This window comes from Chelonia mydas, chromosome 2 (genome assembly GCF_015237465.2).
Source record: "Chelonia mydas isolate rCheMyd1 chromosome 2, rCheMyd1.pri.v2, whole genome shotgun sequence".
Lineage (NCBI taxonomy): Eukaryota > Metazoa > Chordata > Testudines > Cheloniidae > Chelonia > Chelonia mydas.
In genome coordinates, this window is record NC_057850.1 from 175,665,736 (window position 1) to 175,692,304 (window position 26,569).

General features: G+C 41.8%; 1 protein-coding gene across 7 annotated transcripts in view; it reads right to left on the reverse strand.

Annotated features, from left to right (window-relative positions):
* The window catches only part of BBS9 (Bardet-Biedl syndrome 9), a 432,676-nt gene that overhangs the window by 35,955 nt on the left and 370,152 nt on the right, over positions 1 to 26,569 (reverse strand). Inside the window, exon 23 of one of the 7 annotated variants that reach the window (XR_005223953.2) lies at positions 18,267 to 18,321. The exons of the other annotated variants lie outside the window; for them this stretch is intronic. The gene's annotated coding sequence lies outside the window, so the exon portion shown is untranslated. The remainder of the gene's footprint in view (positions 1 to 18,266; positions 18,322 to 26,569) is intronic. 7 annotated transcript variants of the gene reach the window in all.

Sequence of the window (26,569 nt, forward strand, 5' to 3'; positions counted from 1 at the left end):
GCAGACAAACTTGAAAGAAAAGGAAAAAGTTGGTGGGAAGGGAGAGAACAGCAGCTAAGCAACAGCTGCAATAAAAGGGCCTTTTGTAGCTCTGTACTGCAAGTGAAGGTGTGATTGCAGCACAAGTAGGCATGCACAAACTAGCTTTAATCTAACTAGCACAGGTAACAGTAGCAATGTAGAGGTGGAGGTGCAGGCTTCAGCACAGGCTAGCAGTGCAAGTATCTACACTGCAGCTGGGAGAACATAAGACGTGATTCCCTGCATGGTTAGACAGACTCACGCTAGCTCAGCTTGACTTAGTGCACTAAAAATAGCAGGGTGGGCGTCTCAGCACAGGTGGTGGCTCAGGCTGGCCTCGTGAGTCCAAGCCTGCCTGACCTGTTGGGGCTGAACTTGGGTGGCTAGCTTAAGTTAACATCCACACTGCTGTATTCAACATCCTAGCTCAAGCTGTACTAGCACAAGTCTGTCTATCCACGCTGGGAATCACACCTCATAGCTGCAGTGTAGACATAACCCCCAGGGACCATGGGTATGTATGCTGGTTGCTAGCCTGTGCTGAATATTAGTGCACCTTTTGGTTTATTGTGCTTCCTTGGACAAAAGTTTATGCAAAGAAAGCAACTATCGAGGAGAATGTGGTTCCTGCCTTTGGGACTTTTATACCTGTTAACAGCTGGTTAAGATGCCTCCAAGAGCCAATTTCAATATTGTACCACTAGAAGGACAAATTGGCAATTCTGTCAACAAAGAATACCAAGAAGATGACTAGTCTTGTTATTAGATGGGCAAAGATGAAATGTGCAGAACATTCAGCCGACAAAGGAAAGGTATAATGGAGACTCTTCAGGACGGGGAGTTTTCTGCCTTCCCTGCTGACAGAGCTCATCCAAAGCCTTTGATGAAATCACAACTACCTTGTCTCAGTTTCAGAAAAAGGCAGACTGCAGACAGTTTAATTATCACAGTACCATTATCATCAGCCGCAGTTTCACAATCCTGAAATGCTGCCATTCTCAAAAGCCATTTGCATGGAAAAAAAAATCCTCCGGACACAACAGACTGTCATGCTGCCCAAACAACAGAGTAATTCTCATACAATCCGACGCCATAACTAATTATTAAACACAAAAACAACACAAAAAGCCCATTATTTTTAAACAAGGAAACAAAGAGATGAAAATTTTATCCAGGAACATTAGATTTTAAAAAGAGTAAAAATATCCAAAAATCAAAACAGATCAACATTGTAAAGACTTCCTGCCCCCCCTTATGCATTGCACATGCACTCGATTGATTCTGTCCCGAAGAAATTAGTATATATGCTGTGCATGTTCCTAACAAATGCAATAAAAATAATAAGTAATAAAACCAAACTCTGTTGGAGCCTTTTTGTCACTTTCACTTCATTTCACAGAACTCACCTGCTTCATTCATACCCTATCTTGTTTGGGGTAATCAAACCATATTTAATTTTTAATTTGGCACCTCTAAAGATCTTATTGATACAGTGCCTGTTAAGATAAGTGTTCCAGTGTTCTTTCGTCTTACCATTAGTCACAATTTCCTAATGCTGATATTTTGCCAGGAAGACAGAGGAAGCAGTTACAAATGCAAGTGATTAGTATGTGTGTGAGTACTTTGACACACAGTTTTGGTTACTTACTAATACAAATATTGAGCTGGTTTAAGGGCATCTTTGTGCCATTTTCCATCAATATAAAAATATGAAGTCTTTGTAACAAGTTGCTACTAAACATTATTTCCTTGACTTCTATCGAGTTAACTGTGCAAACATCTGATGTTTGTTATTCATCTTGTACTGCATTTTGGACATTCTAAAATCTTGGTAATCAAAACAATATGTACATTTATTAATGTTCTTTTAAGTCTACAGTGGCCATCATCAGACTACACGGCGATGCTAACGTGAACTAGATGTAGATTATTCTTTCTTAAGCAGTCCACCAGTGTAGTACAAGATCAGTATACAATAACTATTTAGATAGCACCCAAAAGCATGTAAGGGGCTTTAAAGACAAAGAAGAGATAGGGGGTAAAATCTTGGCCTTAGTGAAGTCAATTGCAAAACTCCCATTGACTTAAATGGGGCCCAGGATTTCACCCAGTAACTTTGTGTCAAAGATCTTACAATATAATCTTAGACAAGGTTCAGTGCATGAGACACCCAAACAGTGGAGCTAGAGACAGTGGAAGGGGATCATATAAAGGAAAGTAGAAGAAATAGGGAAAAGTGATGGCAGTATAAGTGAAAGGGAGAGAGAGTAAAGGGTGGAGGCAAGGAACTGGAGGACAAATTCAAGTGGCATGGTGGGGCAATGTGAGCATGTAAAATCAATGGGTGGCAATTAAACAAGTGATAGCAGAGAGTTAATCAGCTGGTGAAATGCAGGATATGCGGGTGAATTTAATCAGATATGGTTACTGGAGGTTTCTAAGAACAGGTTACACAAACATCTGTCAGGGATGGACTAGTTATTACCTAATCCTGCCTTCAGTGCCTGGGACTGGACTAGATGACCTACTGAGGTCCCTTCCAGTCCTACATTTCTATGATTCTATGAGGGTGTGGGAGGTAGTTCTGGGGTGATGAGTTGCCTGGTGGTGTGAACTAGTACTGAGCTGGCACAAGGGACTTTGTGGCTAGCACAGCAGCTCAAATAGCATCTCTGATCTGAAGTGGGAGGCAGGTCTGCTTCTTCATCCCTAGGGTCCTGGTCCTGTGTGGCTGAGGTGGTGGTATGGGGATTTTTAGCCCTCTGTGCAGTACATTTGGACTGGATCCAGTAAAGATGAAAAGATGAGGCAACAGTCTTAGCTCTCCCCTGGGAGCAAGTGATATCAGAGGAACAGTGAACAAGATGAAAAGAATACTACTGGAGGCTGTGAACACTCACCTCCCTGCTCCTTGGATAGTGACTCCTGCTTCTGGGGTAGCTGACCCATTTCAAATATGTCCCTGGAAGCGAGCTGCCGCCACTGGTGCGAGTTGGCAGCTGGGGTCACTCAGGACTTGTCTACACTACGAAATTAGGTCGAATTTATTAAAGTCAACCTGTAGCCTCCGATTTTACAAAATTGATGGTGTATGTCCCCACTATGCACATTCCGTCGGTGGAGGGCATCCTCACTACCATGGATAGCATCGACTCACGGAGTGATGCATTGTGGGCAGCTATCCCATCATTCCTGCTGCCAACTGGAATTCTGGGTTAGGCTCCCAATGCCTGATGGGACAAAAACATTTTCGTGAGGTGTTTTGGATTCATATTGTCAGCCTCTCATGATGCACTTGGCTCCTCCCTCCCTCCCTTCCTGAAAGCAACAGCAAACAATCATTTCTGTGCCTAAGTCTGGGTTACTCATGCAGACACCACAGCACAGCAAGCATGGATCCCGCTTAGCTGTACGCTGTTGTTGTGAGCGTGACAAACACCTCGCGCATCATCCTGGAGTATTTGCAGAGCCTACCCAGGAGCAGCCGCGTGGAAGAATGTGATGCTACGCAAATAGCTGTATTGGAAGCCATGGAACAGAGCAATTTGCACATACTGGCAGTGGCAGCTGGGTTTGTTGACACTGTGGAATGCTGCTTCTGGGTCAGGGAAACAAGCACAGACTGGTGGGACCACACCATGATGCAGGTATGGGATGAGGAGCAGTGGCTGCATAACTTTTGAATGCATAAGGCCACTTTCATGGAACTTTGCGAATTGCTTTCCCTAGCCCCGAAGTGCAGAAATATCAAAATGAGACCTTCTCTGACAGTTGAGAAGCGAGTGGCGATAGCCCTGTGGAAGCTTGCAACACCAAATTGCTACTGGTCAGTCGGGAATCAGTTTGGAGTGGGTAAATCTACCGTGAGAGCTGCTGTGATCCAAGAAGCCAGGGCAATCAATTCACTTCTGCTAAGAAGGGTAGTGACTCTGGGAAATGTGCAGGACATACTGGATGGCTTTGCCATGATGCGGTTCCCTAACTGTGGTGGGGCGATAGACGGAATGCACATCCCTATCTTGGCACCAGACCACCTTGCCAAAGAGTACATAAAACCAGAACGGCTACTTCTCAATGGTGTTGCAGGCGCTAGTGGATAACAGGGGCCGTTCCACCAACATCCACATGGGATGGTCAGAAAAGGTACATGATGCTTGCATCTTTAGGAACTCTGGTCTCTTCAGAAAGCTGCAAGAAGGAACTTTCTTCCCCACCAGAAAATTTACTGTTGGTGATGTTGAAATGCCAATAATTATCCTTGGGGACCCAGCCTACCCCTTGCTCCCAGGCTCATAAAGCTGTACACCAGCATCCTGGATAGCAGTAAGGAGCAGTTCAACCATAGGCTGAGCAAGTGCAGAATGGTGGTAGAATGTGCCTTTGGATGTCTAAAGAGGTGTTGGCACAGTTTACTCACTAGGTTAGACCTCAGCAAAAGCAATATTCCTATTGTTGTTGCTGCTTGCTGTGTTCTACATAATATCTGTGAAAGTAAGGGGGAAAATTTTCTGGTGGGGTGGGGGGCTGAAGCAGATTGCCTGGCTGCCAATTATGAGCAGCCAGACACCAAGGCAATAAGAAGAGCACATCGAGGCGCATTACGTCTCTGAGAGGCTTTGAAAACCAGTTTCATGAATGATCCAACACTGATGTGACAGTTCTGTGTGTTGTTCCTTACTAACCTGCCCCCTTTTTTGCATGCACTGCCCTGTAAACTAAAGCCCCACCAACCACAGTGTGCACAGTGAATAAAGAGCCTCTTGTACTCAATGCATGCATTTTTATTATGCTAACAAACACTGAACAGAGACAGCAATGATAACCAGTTAAGGGCCTGATAACACAGGGAGCGAAGAGCAAGGACACATAGCTTATTACAATTGCACTGTCTAGCAATCAAAGCTGGGGGAATAAGAGCTTTCTGCTCCATGAACCATCCCCTGGAGTTGAGTTCAAGGGATACCGAAGCTTTTCTCCCCCCCCCGCCCGTGCATTCTAGAATGTCTGGGAGAGGAGGATATGGAACTTGGTGAGGAGGGCAGCTGGTTCATCACAGGGTGCACAGGGACTCTAAGGTCTAGCTGCCTTTCCTGTACCTCAACCAGATGCCTCAACATGTCTGTTATCTCCCCCATAAGCCGCAACATCTTCTCTTGCATGTTACGCTCGTGTTCCCTGCTTGCTTTCCTGCCCTCTTAAGAGCGCATGCTCTCTGTGAGCCCCCATGCATTCAGCTGGGCCCTGTCAGCCTCAGAGGAACGCATCAAATCACAGAACATGTCTTCCTTTGTCCACTTTTTTCGCCTTCTAATCTGGGACAGTCTTTGTGCTGGAGTGGAGGAAGCACCCAGAGAAAATGTTGCAGCTGCAAGGAAAAGCCTACATTGTTGAAAACAAAACGTTAACTGTTGCAATGAATGAAACAATTCACAGCAGTAAATACATTCCCTGAGGTACTCAGCCAAATTCTGTGTTTTATAAGAAGAGCCTGCCAGTAAGGTACAACACATGGCAGAGCGCGAGGCCGCAGATTTCAGTCTGCAGGCAGGCATGGTAAGCACACATGAAAGGGTAGGCAGTGTGAGGGCACATCCGGGGACATTTTTTAGTGTGGCAACCCTTGGCACATGAACAGGCTTTTCCGGGGAGTACCCTTTGCGTGGCTGCACTGGCCGCCACTGTATCCCAATTGTTTACCTCAAATTAAACATGAACCACAACTGCATTTAACCCCTGTAGTGTTATTACAAGCGTGCACTCACCAGAAGTGCCTTCCCCGCCATCACAGTCCAGCACCAGCGGGTCCTGGGAAAGGATTGGCTCCAGAGTTAGGAAAAGGTCCTGGCTGTCAGGGAGAATGGATCCTCTGCTTGCCTACTGCGCATTCTCCTCCTCAGCATCATCAACAATGCCCTCCTTGTTGTTTCCTGTGGCCGCCCAGGTCCCCCGGGGAGAGTGTTGGGGTACTGGTGGGGTCCCCGCCTAGAATTGCATGCAGCTGCTCATAGAAACAGCATGTCTGTGGCTCAGCACCAGAACAACTGTTCACCTCCCTTGTCTTCTGGTATGCTTGCCTGAGCTCCTTTATTTTCACATGGCACTGCTGTGTGTCCCTGGTGTAGCCTTTTTCCCCCTGTGGCCTGTGTGATTTTGGCATAGAGTCAGCATTTCTTCTGCTGGTTCAGAGCTCTGCCTGAACAGACTCTTCTCCCCACACAGCAGTCAGATCCAGTGTCTCCTGTGTGCTTCACCCTGGAGCGCATTTGCGTACCTGGGCAGCCATGGTCAGCTGTGGTGGTGAGCTCTCCACGCTGGTCAAACAGGAAATGAAATTCAAAAGTTCCCAGGGCTTTTCCTGTTTACCTGGCTGAAGTGCAGTGGAGCTGAAAGTGCTATCCAGAACAGACATATTGGAGCACTCTGGGACACCTCCCAGAGGCCAAACAAGACGAAATGCATTGTGCTGTGTCTACACTATCCCTAATTCAACCCAGGAAGGTTGAATCTAGTGCTACTGCTCTCGTTGAGGTGGAGTCCAGGCATTGATTTTAAAAGCCCTGTAGGTCGGCAGGAAGGGTTCTGTAGTGTAGGCATGCACGTTCTAAATTCAGCCTAATGCAGGGAATGTCAATCTGACAATGTAGTGAAGACCAGCCCTCTGTGTCCACAGAATGCTTTCCTAGCTGGGCTGGAGCAGGAGGAAGGGAAAAGAGCTTTCCTCACCTCACTACTCCCTAGCCTGGAATCTTACTGAGGATCCAGTGCCTTTTACAAGCCTTCCACAGCAGTGTTTTAGCGATCAGTGGTGGCGGCACATAGGGACAGGCTTCCAGGACCTGGTGTCCTCTAGCTGGATTTGAGGGGGATAAACTGTATATTCCCCTCCCTATTCTGTGAATGACTTCTGATACAGCAGCTATCATATAACACAGAGAAAACTAGCAGCTCAAGAAGTCTGTTTGGAGTCTACCACACTACAAATATTTTCTAGGACAGATGGAGGCTATAGGAAACAAACCACACATTCTAGCACCCCTAAGGCTGCTACAACTCACAACAACAGCCAGGCAAGTCTCCACGCAGTCCCAGAGTCCATGGAACAGAAAGGTGGCTTAAAGCCTATTGACCACCACTGCCTTCCCCCTGCGCCACCAAGTCTATTTAAATAGTCTGCTGGTTCTGTTAAAATTTGATACAAATTCTACTAGTTTATTTATTTTCAATTAGGCATTTAATTTAATTCACAAAAGGATTATTCCATTCCCACTTGGAGAGTTCACAATGACTATATATACCCTATTAGAAAACCCCTGTTTTGGTGGTGAGGAAGAAAAAGATATGTATGTCGTCCTCCCACCCCGCAAACACACACCAAAAAAGGGGTAGGGGTTCTGTTCGAAATATAAACTTGATTCCAAGGAGACAGTTCACCTCCCCCTAAATCCAGATATGTTTTTTCTAGAAAGCCTACCAAATTGCAAAGAGTTTAGAATTATATACAAAATAAAAATATGACAAAAAGGGAAGCTTTCATCTCTCATGGAAGCAAGGGCTGTTTTTGTTGATACATATGGAAAAAATTAGGCCCAATTATATGTTGTGCTTTGGCACTGGGGTTCCAACTTCACCACACGCTTACTTTTTTCCACAGAGATACCATTACAGCCAATTCCACTCTTGAACATTTGAACTCAAACTTTGTAACACAGGCATTTTTGTTGTTAGATTACTTGTGCCCTCAATGACATGCTCTGTGTTACAGTTGTACTGTATTTAGAGGTTACAACAGGGTGATCTGTATGGATACTCAAAACAACATCATAAACAAAATATATTTTTGAATAAACCATAACCTACTGTAGCATAAGCTTGTTTTATCATGCATTTCTTTATGCTTCTTGTCCAAAAAAATTCACTCAAATGGTATTGGTACTGAATGAATGAATGAATGAATAAAAAGATGCTCATTATATTCTTTACTACAGTGAAGACATTTCTTTCCTTATAAGATAAATAAAGTTCACATGAATGAGACCAGTCTGGATTTTGAGTTTTATAAAACATCTGAAAAAGCAGCCATATGACTGAAATAAATGACATAGCTAGCCCTACAGGCTGGAAATCCTGGCAACTGATAAAAGAGGAGAACCTCCAGTCTTTCTGCACTAACATACTGTAGAGTACATAAGAATATGGATTTATTTCCCCTGGGCCGCACATGGGCTAGATATCCTACACTTGAATATGGCCACAGGATACTGAGCTAGAATATCATTATATCTGACACAAGTAGATAGGACGCTCCCACAAACTTACTCCACTCAGCCCAGAAGATGTGTTCATATTTAATCCACAGGAATGGCATACCCTCAACCCAAGATTGAAAAAATGACAATCCTCTAATTAATTCCCTGCACACACCCGCTCCATTTGAAGGTGCAGACTCTATTCCCTGATACTGAGACAACCAAGCCCAATGGCTAAAGCCATACATTGCAATCCTAATAACAAATAATATTAGCATTTATCCTGAAGACACAAATAAAAAGTCCATATAACTCCACACAGACAGTTGGGCCTATGCATACAACATGATATACTAGATACAGTCAGACATGTTCCCTGCCCCAAAGAGCTTATGATCTAAGAGAGGTAAGAGAAGGCATGGAACAATAGATAAGGAGAAGAAGGATGTGGGGAATTATTGAGGAGAAGTTTTAGGAGATATTTAAAGGAGGAAAGAGGGTGATTGGCAGACAAGCAGCAACAGAATATTTCTGGTATTGGGGGCATAAGTGCAAAAGAGAGACAAGGGGATGGGTAATGTCAGATGATTAGGAAGAACCTCAAGAGTGAGGGTGGGTGAAGTAGAAAGCGACAGCAGACATGTAGATGGGTGCAATATAAGGTAGAGACTTAAAAGTGGAGGACAGAGAGACTGACTGTGGTAACAGACAGGAACGTAATAATGGGATTCAAGGAGGTAGGATGGGATGATGTTGTCAGAGTGATGGGAGAGGAAAATTGTGTCAGAAACAGTTTGTAAGTGGGGAGAGGTGATAAGAGGGAGGCCAGAGACAGTCATCAGAGTCAAGTTAATAAGATAAGAATGTGGATAAAGTGAGCTGTAGCTCACGAAAGCTTATGCTCAAATAAATTGGTTAGTCTCTAAGGTGCCACAAGTACTCCTTTTAATTTTAGCACTGTAGATCATGAAGAAAAGAGGAGATTTAGGTGATGTTATAGAGAAAAAAAGTATTGGAACTTAACAAGATAAGGACAAGAGAGCAGACGAGGAGTGAGAGACTGAGATTGAGAGTCTGGGAGACAAGAAGAATATGAAGCTGCCACCACTCGCTGCTGGCTTTTGAAAGGATAACTGACAGTGCTCCAAACCAATCCACATGCTCAGTAGAGTTTAGCAGGACTAGTCAATGGCAGCCCAGGTCCTCCAAATGAGTAAAAAAAAGTTTCACTGGATATTTTTCCTCATTACAACAGAGAATACTAAAGCATAACTATCTCAAGAATTAACACCGATCTCATTTTGCTCATACAGTATGGAACGTACGTGATTGGCCAGAGCTGCACGTTTCAGATTTGAATTGAGATACACATTTCCCCAAATCTTAGGAGTGTGCAGATCTGGGGTTTGGTTGGACCTATCTATAGTCTGGTGGAGGAATGAAATGCCTCCTCAGGAAAGTCAGCCAGCCAGTCAACCAACCCATCTGTCCTGCCACATCTTGATATATGATGTCAGATATGATGTCTATCCAACCGCCATATTCTATAAATAATTGGTTCTGACTGTGCTCAGAAAAGAATGAACGTTATACACAGGGAATATGGAGCAGAGAGAGCCAGTGAAAAACAAATACAAATGGCAAGGAAGAAATATTCTAATGGAAATACACTTGGCATACCGTGAATGCCATGCAGTTGAACTCTCCTCACTTTTTGGGGAGGGCTTGTGGGGGTTCCTCTTTTACACATAGATAGCAAAGGCTGCCTTTCGACTAGAAAACATTTTTTTTAAACTGAATCACCTGTGAGGAATAATATATACAAAAATTACAGGAAAAAGACTCAGACCAGTTTTGTGAATATTTCAAACCTCCAAAAATACTTGAAGAAATGTGCAAAATCTAGAGCCTCTCAAGGTTCACTAGGTTGTTTTGTTTACTAATCTTTACAGCACACTTTTCAAATAAATATTAGCAAACTTAGATGTGAATAGGGTTATTCCCTCTGTTTCCAACCCTACATGATACAGGCTATGGCTACGTGTGCACCGATGCAACCATGCCGCGGTAAGCTCTCTAATGTAGCCACTCTAAGCTGATGGGAGAGGGCTCTCCCATCAACTTAATTAATCCAGGAGCAGTGGTAGCAATTTTGGTAGGAGAAGCTCTCCCACTGATAGCTCTGTTGACACCAGGTTGAGCGACATAAGTTATACCGACATAAATGGTAGTATAGACAAAGCCACAGAGGCTGAAAAACACCTGCTCCTGGAGCTCATGTGAGATTACACGTTAGTCATTCAAGCACAATCCTTTCCTTTGAAAACTAACAGTGACCTGAAATGTCAATGTAAATTATAAAAAATGATTAAGCGGAATATGAATTCAAATTGCTTACATCAAATATATTTCAAAATATCTTGAAGAGACCAAAGATGCTTCTGTGAATACAGTGTTCTGTTCTTTCCTGTCTCTCAAAGGAAAATATATGCAATATCTATGATCTTGATAGTATGGATAATATCATGTTTGTCTGGAGGTTGCAAAATTATTATGCTATTCAGTTCGTTGGATGGAGCAACATAGCATTCACTTTTTAGAGTAATAATCCTATCAGGTTGATGCTATATTCAGACCTCATCTGTAAGTAAAACAGGCCTTGATAAACTGATAAAGATATGAATCAGTAATTTCACTCTGTGAAAGAGCTGAGCGCTTGTATTAAAAAACTGCACAGTGAATCAGAAGATCGGAATTTTAAACAAGAGATAGATAACCAAAACTATAGCAACTGACTTCTCACAACTCGATATATAAAGCTTCAATGCCACAGAATTTGTTATCCTAAATAAACAATAGAAAAAAAAAATATAAATTCCAAAAGAACTGCATCAAAAACAAACAATTATCACGATGATAAACCCATTAGCTGAACAAAATCCGATAATGGGTGAGTGCACTGAAATTGAAACACTACTAACTGCCAATGTTATACTTTGTTTTAAAGGGCTACCAATTTTTTCCAATATAAAACTGAAAGAAATACACAATTATGTGCAAATGTACACTTTTCTATTATTCAGAAATAGGATGGTACAGTAATAACTTAAAAAAAATACTGATAACACTTTCACCTTATAATTAAATTAAGACAATGATTTTATATGGATAGCATTTTTAGAAACTTACATAACTGGCTGTTGATTTAGCAGTATTTAAAATTTTTAATGTCATTTTAAACTGGTTTGGAAAGCTCCCTAAGATAGTTAATTAACTGTCATTCATGACAAACTGAGAGACTAAGATCATTAATGTTCTGATTATACTTAAGCACATGCCTAACTTAAAGCCTGTGATTAGTCCCTTTGACTTCAATCATGCTTGAATTTAGGCATGTGCTGAAGTCCCATGCTGAACTGTGCCCTATAATACTGGAGGGTCGGGGGGGGGCGGGACGGGCAAGAACCTATCTACAACTCCTCTGTGCTGGCATATTTTAAAATGGAAATTCAGTGGAATACCCTCTGTACAGTGAGAAATGCCTCCATAGGAAGGTTGGATTTTAAGGCTTGAAGACTGTAAACGTTTTCCTCTGGAATTAAACAGAAGGTTGTCTACTCTCTTATTTACACTTATATTAAAGTCTCAATAAGTCCCAACTCCCACAGAAGTCAATGGGAAAGCGCCCTTTGGTTTTAATGGGAGTTGGATCAGCCCCTAAGAGAACAATTCACTGTACTCCTGTTCTTTCTTTCCATACTCCTTGGTGTCTCCAGACAGAATTATGTGGGCCTGTAGCAAAGTTGCTGCTCCAACACACTCCCTTATCGCTGGATGTGGCATTGCAGCACTTTCACCCCAAACCTGGTCTACATTACAAAGCTAGGTTGACATAAGTCGCCTTGCATTGACCTATCTGTGCATGTGTCTACACTCACATTTATCTGTAACGTAAGTGCCCCATTGCAATGACGCAGTAACACCACCTCACTGAACAGCGCTGAACTGGGATCAACTTACTGAAGTCAATGCAGCATGGAGTATAGACACTCTGTGACCTATGTCAACCCTAACAATCTTCCAGAAGCTGTCCCACAATGTCCGATAGTGACACTATGGTCCCAATTATGAAGGGATCATGGAAAATAGAAGCCACCCTCTTTCCTCTCCTTTAGCTGCCTTTTCCTGATTTCCCAGGTTGGTGAGCGCACCTAGCATCTCTCCCTTGTGTGCAACTGGCCAACTGACCATGCCAGTTCCATGCACTAGACACGCTCCTGTCTGGAGCAAATCGAAAGTATTGGATCACCTGGACCAATGGGGAAAAGAGGCTGTGGAGGTACAGTTATGGACCAGTTGTAGGAATGTGGACATCTATGAAGAGACTGCACAGGGGATGCAGGAATACAACAGGGATCAGTAGCGCTGCATGAAAGCAAAGGAACTGTGGTAGGCATATCACGACAGAGCGCAACCGTAGATCTCCCAGAGAATACCGTGGATACCTCCTAGGAGCCAAAAACACAGAACTCTGTCATGAACAGTGGGCAGGGTGGTACATGCAAGCAGGGGGCAGCTATGCCGAGAGCCAGAATCTTTTTCAGACTCTGCTGCAGTCTAGCCAGTCCCACCAGACAAGCATGGATGAGCCCGCTGAAGGGAAGTGTATATATACATTTTTCCTTACAATGTTTAAATATAAAGACAGTGTCCAGCCTAGCCTCAAGTTAGCAAGACAGAGATAATAACTTTTCATTGTTTTACTCAGATGAGAAGGGATACCAGTACAGAGGTACAGTTGTTATCCGCTTTTCATTACCCTATAGTGGTGGGAGTAGAAGACATGGAGAACAGTTTGTTTATGTACATAGATGTCCCTTGTATCCTCCTGAGAGATTGCAATGAAACTTTCATGAGATACTCCACAGTTGTCTCCCAAAGGTTTCTAGGGATGGCTGCTTTATTTCATTCTCTGCAGTAGGACACCTTCCCACTCCACTCAGTCAGGCACAATTGCAGTGAACAGGCTAGTGTCATGCGGGCCAGGTGGCTTTGGGACATCATCAGCAGCTGTGCTCTATGTGACTTTGTGACCCTCAGGAGTGAAATATCAGCTAAAATCACCACCACCTGTGAAAAATAGTACTCAGGACTTGTCTACGCTTAAAATGCTACAGTGGCACAGCTGCTGCTACACCACAGTAGTGCTTCAGTGTAGACACTACCTATGCTGACAGGAGGAATTCTCCCATCAGTATAGGTACTCCACCTCCCAGAGAGGTGGTAGCTAGATCGATGGAAAAATTCTTCCATCAACCTAGAGCCATCTACAAGGCTTAACTACATTGCTCTAGGGTGTGGACTCCAAAACTGGAGCATCAATAAGCATGTCTTATTTAAAACCCTAATCAGAATAAGGGAAGGGAGTTTGGAAAATTCTCTTTTGCTCTCCGTTTTAACTGTAAACAGAATGATAAATTTGTCTGTTTTATCTGTAGATGCTGCCATTATGGCCTTGACGGGTCCCCCCTCCACACCCACAGAATGTGTGACCCTGATGAAAATGAGAAAGAAGTGGATTAGGGACGACTTATTCAGCAAGATCCTACGAGCCCATGCTTCATTGGACCATGAACAGAGGGTGAATATGGCAGACCACCTGGAAAAGGCGAGAGTGGACTGGGGAAAGGCTCAGGAGTCCCAGCAAGAAAAAAAGAGCAAGTTGCACCTGGACATAATGGGGCTTCTCAGGAAGCAAACACAAATACTGCAGATTCTTGTGGACCTACAGGCTCACTCCCTTTGCAGTCAATGGAGAACTCCCTTTTAACAGCTCTCTATGCACTGCAATATTCTGTGACGTCATGGGCTGCAACCTGATCCCTACCACTCTACATCTGTAATGACAGTAAAGACAACTGCAGCTTCACTTACACTGAGCTGTAAGAGCCACACATGATGTATACATAGCCAAAATGGACTGAAATTGACAGGAATGTTTTCTTCTTTTCTAATTTTAAAGTTCTGTTCTGTTAGTTTATTTTAGAAGTTTGTCTTGTATTTTTAATTGCACTTTTTGTATTGCTTTTGGTATGCAATAAATTTCTATTTTTTGGAAATAAATTCATCTTTATTACTTCATAACACATACCTCAGAATGCTTACTCAAAATGCCTACTACCTTAACTGTATAGGACCACAGAACTCATAGGTTCAGTGAAAAACACTGTGTAATAAGTATAAATGTACACTAAACACCACTCAATTCCTACAGACCCCCAAATTTCAGGGCTCGGTAGAGCACAGTCCACCATACCACATTACCATGGCTAACCATTAAAGTGCTCTTTCAAGGCTTCCCTCAGTCATATAGATCCACATAGAGTCTTCTAATGGCCCTTGTGCCTGACTGTTCAAACTCAGAAGACAGCCACTCCACTCCTGCCCTCCACCCCAGTGACAACTTTCTCCCCTTTGTGTCACAGATATTATGCAGGGCTCAATAGGGAATTATAACCACTGGGATGTTTTTCTCACTGAGATTCAATCTTGAAAGTAAACAGCACCAGCATCCCTTTAATCTACCAAAAGCACATCCAGCTCTCATTCAGCACCTGTTTAGGCAGTAGTCTTTCCTTGGTGTTGTCAAGGAGACCAGTGCATGTCTTCATGAGACAAGGGAGCAAGGGGTAGGCTGGGTCTCCCTGGATCACTACTGGCTTTTCAGCTTCACCAAAGGTGATCTGCCAATTGGGAGATATTGTCCCTGCTTGCAGCTTTCTGAACAGTCTTGTGCTCTTGGATATGTCAGTGTCATGCATCTTCCCTGACTAGCCAGCACTGATACTGGTGAAGCGTCCTGGTGATCCACCAACACTTGCATAACCATAGAAAAGTAGCCCTTTCGGTTGATGTACTTTGTGACAAGATGGGTTGGTGTCAAAATAGGGATATGTATGTCGTCTATCACCCACCGCAGTTTGGGAACCCCATTGCTGCAAATCCATCCACTATTTTCTGCACATTGCCGAGAGTCAATGTTCTGCATAGCAGGACACAATTAATGGCCCTACAAATTTGCATGGAAACAGCCCCTTCTGTGGATTTTCCAACTCTGAAATAATTTCACACTGACCAGTAGAAAACCAGCATGGCAAATTTCCAGAGTGTGATCACCACTTGCTTCTCAAGTGTCAGTGCAGCTTTTATTCCAGTGTCCCTTGCAGCAGAGGGCTGGGGAAAGCTTGGCATACAGATCCAGGAATGTGGCCTTTTTGCATCCAAAAGTTCGGCTGCTACTGTTGATCATCCCAAACCTGCATTATGATGCAATCCCACAAGTCAATGCTCATTTTTCAGGCCCAGAAGCGGTGCTTTGCCATCTGCAGCTGTTCCAGGAATTCAACCAACAATCTTGAACTGGTTTTCACAATATCAGGATCAAATAGATCATCATGTCTTCCATTGTTCTGGTTCTTCCTGAGGCTCTGAAAATACTGGAAGATCATTTGTCCTATGTTTGCAACATTCAAGACAATACTGAAGAGCCCTGCAGGCTTCATGCTTCTGTTACAGATGGAGAACAGCAAAAAGTGCCATGTGGGTTTGTGGGATTTAAAAAAAAGCATCATGGATGGAGAAAGTTGCATGATGGGCACTTGACCCCTTGCTTCCAGCCATGTCTGAGTGACTTGTTTCTGCCCCACAGTGCATTGCAAAAATTTCCCAAAAGGCACTGTGCTGGGCAGAGGGGAGTGGCACACTGGGATACCTACCTCTGGTACACTGCACTTTGCATCCTGTTGTGTACATGCAGCGCCAACACATGTGGTCAAATATGCACACACAGGAACAACAGACTAACTGCAACAGCTTTACTCCGACATAACTTGCATCGACCACAGCCTGTAGTGTAGACATGGCCTCAGTTTCCCCAATGTTCTTTGGCCAAGTCCGTCCATAAGAGTGTCCTGGCCCTCCAGCCAGACCACTCTGCAGAATCCCACCCCTTCTGGGGCCACCAAGTCCTTTTTCCTATATCCAACAGAAATGTGTATAAACCAAACTTCCAGCCTAACTGGGTTCAGCTGGCGCCACCTCATTGCAGCATGCCTCTGCTGCTCTAGGCTGTCCTCCTTTCTTACCACAGGCTTCTGTGGGGACAAACCCCACAGACCAGCACACTCCTCCCCTCACTCAGGGTTTCAGGCAAGCTACAGCGCCTCAAAGCCCCTATCTCCAGTCAAGCACCCAGCTCACCTCTGCTCTTCCCATCCTTCTTTCAGGCTGCTGCTCTCTACCCCCTCTCCTCTGGGTCTCCTCCTCCTGACTGGGATCACCCAGTTTTTAATGCAAAATATCCTTGCTCTCCCACAGCTGGGCTTTATTTTTAATTAGGCCAAGCCCACCCTCCAGGCAGGTTAATTGGCCTTAAGTTCATATCAACCTCTTTCCAGCACGTGTGGACTAAACAGCAAATCACGGGGCCATATTTTCGAAGAAACTACAGTTTTTGCACATAAAGTCTGTACAATATTTGCAAATACAAATTGGGTGTTAGACATGCAGTAATATATGACACTTGAATATGCATAGCTAGGACCCTTTAGGTTGAAATTATTGCCTAGTGGCTCAATAAAGTGACTGACAGTAAGATACAGAGTCAGATCTTTGACCTTTTAAAGGCTGCTTTGTGCCACTTTGGTAATAAAATCAGCTTGAGTGGCAAGTGGATGATTCCCTGCGTGAAAAGGAATCCTCTGGCAGTGTAAGGCCAGCACACTGGCTTCTGCACGTCTATCCATGCCATCCCCTGTCATGAGGAGGGAGTGGGATTTGCTGGGGGGAAAAGGATATGGCTGGAGTGTCCCTAAGGGGGCTGCTGCTGCAACAGCCTTTAGGGTCAAGGTTAGCTGTATGTAAACTGGAGCTGCCCTGAGGGAAGTGATTCTGGGCATCAAAAATTACTGACGAGCTAAGAGGATAACATCAGTGGCTGGCAATCCAGGTAAGTAATAAACACACTGTACACGCATTTGGGAGTTTTGCTTAGGTAAATAAAGACAAAGTAAAAATTTCAGGATTTGGTCCACTGACTGGATTCAAGGGCAATAGCAGTCAAATATTACCCACGGGTTTAAACACTTCTCTGAGAACATGCTCTTTTGGCTAAAGCCATGAGTAATATAGTTATTCTTCACTCGTAGCAATAAAAATGGTATAGCTACTCAAAACATCACCATATTTTATAGAGTATAGATAGATAGATAGATAGATAGATATCATATATGCACACCGTATCAATCAGTAGATATTCTTAACCATGACTGAAATCACTACAGACCGGTTAAGGGCCCAGTTCCAGAAGGGGCCTTCAAATATCACAGAAAGCCAGTGGAAACTGAGATTGCTCAGAACCCCTCATGACTAGGCCTGAAAGTATTTGAACAAGACTGTCTCTAAGTATTAACTAATACTGTGATTCAGTCTATAAACTGGTATTCCCTGAGACCTGTGCATTTCAAGGAAGTCGGTTTGCTTTCTTTGGAGGCTCACAGAGTACATATACCTTATTTTGGAGAAAAGGCTGCTTGCTCCTGATCTAAAGTAACATCTATATAACATGCTCCCAGATACCACAGTGACTAGAGTGCCTTACATATGCCTGTAATAATCCCATGACTAAGTGATGACAATTTAACAATATTTTTGTGTAGCCCTGATACAAGTCTACACTGATAATCAGTTCATTATAATGAAGCTGTGAAAATAGAAGGGCTGTCCTTAATAGGCCTATCTGAGTATTTACCCATCCTATACAGTGTATACTACATATTCAAGTAGTCTCCTAAAATACAGAGTTTAACAGTATTGAGCAAAATACAGAGTTTAACAGTGGTGAGCTAACAGGCTTTCTTGAAAGATTTCTCTCTCAGAAACTCCTCTTTACAGAACAAGTTATATGTACTTTCATTCAGGCTGATTTTAACATCTATTTACCGTAACTTCTAAGACTGACAATCTTGTATTTTTGCCTTTTCTCAATCTTTTCAACCTGTCAAAGAAAGAAGGTGTGGGTTATGGTTCATTTCACTGCAAGTGGCTAGAAGCCGCATTATATCACTGTCCCCCACTATAGAGTCTCTTGTTCTCTTTCTCTCTATTTATAAATGAAAACAGATGATCTCAATAAAATATAAATTCACTGAATTATGGTTTCCTTTATTCTAGTGGTATAAAAGTTTATGCATAATTGGCACAAAATTTTATCCTGTGGTTTAAACTTTTTTTTAAACTTAAAAAGGAACCATCCTGTTTAAGAACTTGATGGTTTCATTTAAATCCAGTCCATCATATTTTCTGATGTTAACAAATGTGGATTGACTGAACAGGACTGATCTGCAACACCATCCAAAACTCAGGAGAGCTCCACGGCTCACCTTCCCTAATTCAATCTCAAGCCTGAAGTCTAGACTATAGCAATAGATTGAGACAACCAGTGGTTTATCAGTAGTACAGACATAAAACTTAGGGCCAAATTCTTCTCTCACTTAAATGAATGTAAATTCATAAATTGATTTCCATTCAATGCAGAGCAGAACTTGGCTCTCAATTCTGCAAAGACAGTGTTAGTGAAACATACTTCTCTAGATATTTAATGTTAAATGTGAAATACACCTTAAAGTTTAACATTTTGGTCTCCTACTACCACTTGGATGCCAAAAACTGTCCATAGTTCTATCTAGTTAGGTATGGGTCAAGCAACATACAATTAGCAAGCCTATTACGTATTCCACAGACAACGCTAGTGAATGCCAATTTCAATAACTGACTGGCACGCAACTGTAACAAGTCCACCGTTATGTTTCCATTGGGCTTGAATTAAAGTAAACTTTGTGAAAGGAAAGACCTTTTACACTTGGCTCCAAAGCACAGGATCAGATCCTCAGCACATGTGAACGAGCATAGTTCCATTGACTTCAATGGAGCTACACAGAGTTATACCCATGAAGGATCTGGCCTATAATGTTTTTGGGGCCCACAGCTCTTTTACTATCAATTACTATTATAAAAGGGAACAAGGTAAGGTGTCCTTTAGATGTCATTCATCATGTACTGTATGTAGATAATGTTCCTAATACATCAATGTAAAGAAAAGGGTAACTGTGCAAGGAAGCATCTGAAAAGCTATTTCATGTTTACTTTTCCACAATTTACTTAGAGCAAAAAGAAGGAAACTTTCAGGTTTATTACAGTGTTTAGCTTATGTAATGCAGAAACAACAAACAGCTCATTCCATGCTATCACATCATGAAATAACTGACTTTTACCAATCCTCTGCACTACTTCAACCTACATAGAACTTGCTCCATTGTTATCACTAAACATAAATTCACTTGATGCTGTTGCATCAGTGTGCATGTTCTGTATATTTGAAAAGTTACACATATTAGGGTGCATAATCAAACTGGAAAGGTGTAATTAAAGTAACACCCAGTGAGCCAGATTCTGTATCCATTAGAGTCAATAGGAAATACTACCATTCACCAAAGTGGGTGCAGAATCAAGCCCAATGTCACTAATTTTCACGAAGAGTTTTCAAGTTTCAAAATTCAGCACCAGTAGAAGCAAGATCATGTTATTTGGTAACAAATATTTTCTCAAATGGTTCCCAGTCCCCTCTGTTTAAGCTACTGTCAACTTTCTCTACTCGCCTGAAAATCTGTCCCAGGTTCCTCTCCTAGCCCGGCTGAGTTGGATAGTGACTAACATGGTGACCAGTTTGTGGATGTGGATATACATGGTGTAATCCCAGTATGAACTCCGCTCTCCTCCTCCAAGCCAGATTTTGGACCTGGCCTCATGCTTCTTTCTTAAGCAAAACTCCCTTTCAATTCAACGTTGTGACTGCTTCTCATTGAAACAAATAAGGAATATAGAATTTACCCCTTAAATATAATACAGGATCCTAAAGGCTGTCCTGTTTCAATTTTAAGCTAAAATTTACTTAAAACATATATACATATAAGTTCACTTAAAAAATAAAATGAGAGCAGACATTACAATTACAATCAAGGCAGTTGCTTACAGCACGTTCCATCACAAATAGATTATAAATTACATTCAAAGGAATCTTTTTACTTTTTAATCTTCTCCCATTTAAAATAATTTATCTTTGAAAAATTACAACAATATGAACACGCTTTGTGTGTCTGAACATGAGAATCTTACTTCTCAGTTCATTTAAGTCATGCAGCCAAACATACCCCGTATTTAAAGCACACCTTGTTGCGTGGTATAAATTACAAAAATTATTAGTCACAGCAAGTTTATAATAACATACCATTAGCATTAGGATAATAAACATGGTTAACAAAAGTTCTATAGTAGGCAAGGTCATTGCTGCATCTTATATTAGCTAGTGGCATTTCAAGATAAACTCACTTTTTTAATAAAAAAATCCTAATCCAGAGGATTATAGACTTTTAAATGTGAAACTTTTTTGGTAGAAACTATCAGAGGAAGCAACTAAATGGATATGAAACAAACAGAAGCATTTTTTTTTCCTAGTTTAACTGTTGAATAGCCATTTTTATTTCTTACTTTCCAGCATATGTGAAAGTTGCTCAGTCAAGAAGTTTATGCTCTCCTAAACCTATACTGTTTCAAGAAAAAAAAAACCAAAAACTAAAGCACTATGCAAAGCCAGGCTATAAGTGAAACAGCAACTAGTAAAATGTGTTTCTCTGATGCAGAGAACATAAAAAACAAAAACAAAAAATATTCAAAATGGGATAAAATTGATAAAATATGAACCACATGAAACTAACCAAGGCAGAAAACTCTAAACCTGACCAGAATTCATTGTCCACTCTCCCATCCCTGACAGCACATGGGCCTCTAGGCCCACTACTAATGGAAATCATTAACACCACCTTCAAAGAAACACAACTACTAACCTCCCTGCAATAGTCTTCTTCTTAGCATATGCACAACTTGCTTCAGGTTGCACGTGACAGGGATTCATCACCGAATTTGATCCACTGGTTGGATCATTAGCTTCCCTGGCTCGAGTACTGATGGGAAGTGCAACGTGAACGCTGATCCATACCCCCTACCCCCCTGGAACTATTGCTTAATCTCCAAACTTCCATTCTTAAGCAAAATTGTTGAAAAAGCACCACACTCCAACAAGTTGCGACATCTGCCAACAGCTAGGTTGCATCACAAATCATGCTCCAGAGCACTGCACAGCATGGACATAGTGTTAGTAGCACTAGAAGACAACCTCCTTATGGATATACATACAGGCTGTATCTTCATACTAATTCTTCCAGACCTCTCTACAGTATTGTGACTTGGTAATTCACAAGGTATCCAGCCTACATGATACAATGGAAGTAGATGGTGAGGTGCTAACATGGCTCCAATTATTCCTTTCTGGCAGAACCCAGAGAGTGGTGATGAATAGCTGCTCCTTTCCTATGTACAGACTTTCATCTGCAGGAAGAAGGTTTTCTAACTTGTTTCCCAGAGTAATCAGCCTGAGCACCTCATTGCAAAAAGGCAAAGAGATTAATAGTGTTTCAAAAATGGTTTGGCATTTACAGGGGCTCAGCCATGCAAATACTTATGCAAGTATCTTGACTTATCAGTGGAATTACTCACATGAGTAAAGTTACTCATCTGCGTAAGTGATTGAAAGATCAGGCTCTAACGTTCTTCGTGTTCTGCTGCCTGCACAAAACTTGCTGATAGTTTCATTCTGCACTTCTCAGTCACAGCTTTTCTATTTATTTAAAAGAGCTCATGTGTCGCTTGGCGACGCTGTATATTAGGGGATGAATCATGTCTGGTCCTCCCTTCGCAACCCCTCGATCTTCTAGAGTGATAGGGAAGGAGACTAGTCAAGTGTGAGACCACAAAATTAATAGAACAGTTAGTCTTTGATGTCTCATTCAGTAGTTTGTCAGAGACATTGTAAGAAAGCCAGAATTAGGTAGTTGGCTGAACTTAGGCAAATTGGCTAATTCAGTATATTGCAAATAGAGGTTTTAATTCAGAAGGCCTGCAGAATATAGTGTAACAATCATTACAAACCTGAGACAGAAGCCTAATTTTTACTCTTGAACTTAACCAACATTACCAGCCATAATTATTTGGCTTGAACATATTTTTAAAAAGTGGTTAACTACAGTATGGGCGTAATGGCATAAAGATAGCATCATTTACAAGTCACAGGTTCTTTCCTTCTTCTAAAAAGGCTTGGATTCATAAGCCCAGGACTCTCTGATGTATGCCAGAATCTGATGCAGAGATGGTATATGAACTTAAGTGGCCATTTAACTTCTCTCTGCCTCTGTAAAATGGGGATAATTCTGAATATTCAACTGTTCTAGCTAAAGGAAGTTCAAAAATACTACAGTGAATTCAAACATCAGGACATAATACAGGATGCATGTTTAATGGAAGCCAATATACTTCGGATATAGGGATGTTTGAGACTCAATTCACATAATGTCAGTAAAATGCCTTGACATCCTCAGAGGGAATACAAAGTGCAAATATTATAATTAGCATCAACTTAAATTTCATTATCATCTCCTATAGTAATCGTGAGCATGAGCTGTGACTTGGGAGTCATATATCCCTTGACAGAAGTGTGCTCTCCCGTGACGTTTTTAACTGACCTTCTGTTTGGGTCCTGGAGGAAGTTTATGCTCTAAGCAGGACCTATCTATTTGGAGGTAGGATCCGGTAAAATGCTGCATATCCTCAATTCCCATTGACTTTATTGGGACTTGAGAGCACTTAGCACTGTGTAAGCTTAAGCCCTTTGTTCCTCACATTCATCTCAACCCTGACAGTCAAATTTGGGGACTTGGGAGTAGATGCAGTTCATTCACTCACACACACACCCCACCCTTCCACCCACACATGGGAATCTTGAGATTACCACTGTAATACTATGCCCGACTCAGCAGCACCCCTTGGATGTCATCCTGAACTTCATGATATTCTCCCATAATACAGCCTGCCTCATTTGAAGAAACACCATGGGAAAACTGATCTGCTGTGAAATCTTATGTCCATCCTAACCATTTCTTTAAAAAGCTACACATTCCCATTGCTTTTCTATGATCACTCACTAGGCTTTCCATCAGGAAGAGTAATTCTTCTTCCCTAATGACCTCTAATCATCTTATCAGGTTTTATATATATAATCAGCTTTTCCTATGATTTTGCCTCATGGGTGCTCACTCCAGTTAGTATAGAACATTAGCCATCAGTAGACTAACTAGCACTGGATGAAAGTGATTTAACTTATTGCCATTACCTAGTTAAATTGCCCTGTACCATTACAGTGTGGAACGGTGATTTGGGAGTTCCAGTAGCAGCACTCGGATGGAAACTGTTGGAAGTCTGTTATATGAAGGGCTGGAATTATTGGACTACTCCCATCTGTGCTATGTGAGCACTTTTAGAAGATGCTGGAGCTTGTTTCTTTACCTACACTATAAATTTTCAATGCCAATTTTAGACCCTAAAAGAAAGGGTTTGAGCCAAAGCCTCCAATGGGAGTCTTTCTGTTGAGTTCAATGGCTCAACCCCTCACCTACCTTACACAAAAAGATTAGGGAAAGGTTGTAGTCCAGTTTTCACAGCCACAAATGGAAGCCCAGGGGCATAAGGTGACCCCTTATTAACTTGAACTGGCTACCCATACTGCTGTTTGCAGTTGGGAAGGGGAAAGAAGCTCCACAAAGCCACTATGTTCCCATCCCCACCATGCAGGTACATGGGTGTGGATGGGGTGAGGAGAGGAAAAGAAGCCTTAGCTCCACCCCACACTCCCCCCAATACACCAGTCAGTATTGTAGTTGTGCCAGCCTATTGGCAGACGTACACTGCACTGGGTATTGACCTGGAGCAGTTTACTCCTTCCATGGAGCAGCAGGGAGACTGGGGTGAGGTTGTGACTAACCAAGTCACAATCTTCTTCACAGGCTGCTCCAGGGACAGCACAATAGTGTGTGTTCCGTTTCTCAGGGCAGACTGTTCCCTCATGACCTAGCTGTTATTCTGTAGTTTGGGCAAGAGTTTATATCTATTTATACACATTGTTTTTTAAGACAGTCTCTACTTCTGTGTGCAGGACCATTTGGGCTTTAGTGGGAGTTGAGTGTGGCCAGCATCTCCAGGAGTTGTTCAGGATCTTGTGTGATCAAGCTCCAAAGCTATTTCCACACCAAGGGGGCTGCAACTCTGATAGCTGGCTTATAAAGATCCTTTCTGAATAAAAATGATATCCATGAACATCTCGGAACAAGAGCCCACTTCCTTTTCAAAGCATCGCAGTCTGTACACAGCCTATGTACAAATATTATATTCTGATAAATAGGCTGCTTTAAAATAGCACTAGTAGTGCTTTGTGCCTCCACTGTCTGGAATGCAGGCACATACAGTTTGGAGGCAACCTGCAGAGCCCGCACGCTGAGTTCTGTCCTATTGGTGTACTTCACATTTACAGTGTTGTGATGTGCATTTTTTAAAAACGTTTGTTGTCCTGAAAATCCTTATATACATGGAAGAAGCAGCATTCCTCCCACGACCATATTAGAGCAGAACCACTTCCCAATTTTATTTCTCTTTTAGATGAAAGCTGCTTTGAGTTTTAAGAACTTAAAAGATGTTGTCTTATTTTGAATAGGAAATTACACCCCACTATGACTAAAAATGCCTACAACACAGAACTTCATCATACTGAGAGCTGGGACCCTCAGTCAAATACACACCAAAGCAGTCATAATGAAGCACCGATGTATAAGAGAAAAATACGACGACACTTCAAAAACGGTAACCTATGTTTAAAAATACTAAAATAGGGTGCATTATATATCTTATCAGTTAATGTCTTTGTTTAACAAAATATAGGAATTCTCCCTATCTGTGTTCTATAGAATATATATACATTATTCCTTTTAGTACCAATAATTTGAAGTAAAGTTCTGGTTTTTGTTTTTCTGTTTTTGGGGGGGAAGGGGAGCTGAAAAAGGTATATAATGTACTCTTGGAAATCTAAGAAGGATTTTGATGAGTGCAGAATAGTAGAAAACTCAAATGGGTCTCTTTAAGGCCGAGAAGGAGATATAATGTAAATAAAATGTACATTTACTTCAATTAGAATGTACTGTACATTATTGGTAAAGTTCAGGTGGCAGGTACAGCTGATGTGTATGTGTTTATGTTTGTGCCTATGACATATCTTCAAAATTAAAGCAAGCCCCTGAAACAACTGGAAGGTCTACTGTCAGTTTTGAAACCCCCTAAAGATAGTTCTAGGATCCTTCAAGTTTAATATCTTCATTTCACTCCTACATTACACTGGTGACATATGTTTATGTTATTACACTATAGACATGTCCCTCTGACATGCTAGGAGTTAATGTTTCTGCTTTCCAAAGAAAAAGAATGGCTTCTGGTTACCAGCTAACCAGTATAATGTGGCATGTTAATGCTGCTGGGAAATTATATGCATCACTAATATACTTCTTACACTAAGGCCAATATTTTCTTTAGGTCTGGCATTTATGCTATACATTTTTACACAAACGTCTCTGTAAATTCTTTTACATTATTTCTTCCATAAATCAGATCTAAGAACACTTTCGGTACCACAGTTACATACAATCCCTTTTGTAGAATTCCATTTAAAGGTCAGCTATGCTTGTTAAGATTTTTAAGGTGTCTGTTCCATTTAAATCGAGTTAAAAAAATGGAATGGAATCTACTACGAGAGAACAATCCCACATAAATGAAAACCATGTGCAAACGTTCAATAGGCCAACTATGTAAAAACGTGTTATATACTGTGTTTATATGTATTTTATTCACAGACAAGGTTTGTATTAGGATTATATTGATTTCCTGGTGCACATGAATGTTAACTGTGCCATTGTACCATTGTGTATATGTTAAACCCCCTTCTCTAGCTTTAAATATAGACAACTATAACATGGAAAGTTGACTGCTTCTTTCAAAAGATGATTGTTTAACTTATACTTGATTTATAATATATTTTGATTGGAGATCCATACTGGTAACCAGATTTATTTGCAGAATGCCCCTACATATAACAGATCAAATCAACTCCTAGATCTGAAAACCTCTGAACTTTGGATCCAGATCTGAATTTTATGGCACTTGGACATCCTTAATCAGAAATACTGGCTGTTAAATTGCACCCAAATAAGATCATTTCTATCAGACCCAGACTGTGCAATGTCTAATTTCCTAGTACC